This window comes from Cervus elaphus, chromosome 27 (genome assembly GCF_910594005.1).
Source record: "Cervus elaphus chromosome 27, mCerEla1.1, whole genome shotgun sequence".
Classification (NCBI taxonomy): domain Eukaryota; kingdom Metazoa; phylum Chordata; class Mammalia; order Artiodactyla; family Cervidae; genus Cervus; species Cervus elaphus.
The window spans coordinates 39,603,941-39,605,155 of NC_057841.1; the positions used below are offsets into that span (position 1 = coordinate 39,603,941).

The 1,215-nt window shown below is 42.2% G+C and overlaps 1 pseudogene; it reads left to right on the forward strand.

The window, feature by feature from the left end:
• The first annotated feature begins 709 nt into the window (after nt 1–709).
• On the forward strand, nt 710–1,215 carry LOC122684778 (annotated as a pseudogene).

Below are 1,215 nucleotides of genomic sequence, written 5' to 3' on the forward strand. Positions count from 1 at the left end.
TAGCAAGGAGTCCACCTGTGGCTATTTAATTTAATTCAAAATTTAACTTTTAATTAAAACTAAAGTTTAATAAAAATTAAATTTCAAAAAAAATCAAATTTTCCTTTATCTATTAAATTAAAAAGGGAATAAAATTAAAAATTCATTTCTTCAGTCACACGAACCTACTTGAAGTGCTCAGTAGACTCATACATGTGGACTTCCCAGTCACATACTTATGGCGCCAATGGAAAAGAACCCACCTGCCAATGCAGGAGATGCAAGAGATGAGGATTTGATTCCTGGGTTGGGAAGATCCCCTGGAGTGGGTTGCCGTGTCCTTAGGGGATCTTCCCAACCCAGGGATCGAACCTGCCTCTCTTGTGTCTCCTTCATTGGCAGGTGGGTTCTTTACCACTAGTGCCACCTGGGAAGCCCTCAGAGTATCTGGTGGACCTGAAGCCTGGGATAGAAAGTAGGAGAGAAGGAAAGAGACATGGGGGAGGAACCAGGAGTAGAAGCCCTCACAGGACCTGGACCAGGCTTCTGTAACCCTTTCAAACAGCACAGCCACACAGCAGTTTCCAGGCAACCAAAATGAACTTACAATAACTTCCAAATGTTATATTAAAAATAGCAATATAATTGATATCTGTCATAAATATATATAACAAATGAGACATTTAAACAGAAACAAAAGGAAAATGTAACAGAAATCTACAGAAATACTACATAAAATGAAAACATTAAATTCTATCAGAAGAAATTGAGTAACCAAAATATAAGGATTTTGAGAGAAAAACAACAAATAATGACTCTTTCTCAACTCCATCTTCACAGTAGCAGCAGTGGTGTCCACAACCCAGTCGCCAACAGGCAGCTGTTTGTCCACGCCTGGGAGCTACACACTCTCAAGGTGACTGACCAGGAGACAGTCACCCAAACCAATGTGCATGTAGTCTCGTGGAGAGCATCACTTCAGAAGATCAAGTCCTGCTCCTGGTAGCCATGCCCCTAGATGAGGAGGCTGCCCTGGGCCAGTGTGGGATGGAGACTCTGAAGAACATTCTGGAAGTAGCTGGCCAAAGTCTTGGAGGTGAAGTCCATGGTTCCCGGCCTATGCTGGGAAAGTAAGAGGTCAGAATGCCAAGATGGCCAAACAAGACAAAAAGAAAAGTAAGACGGGCTGGGCCAAGAAGCATATGCAGTACAATCAAATTTTCTGATGTCTCTTGA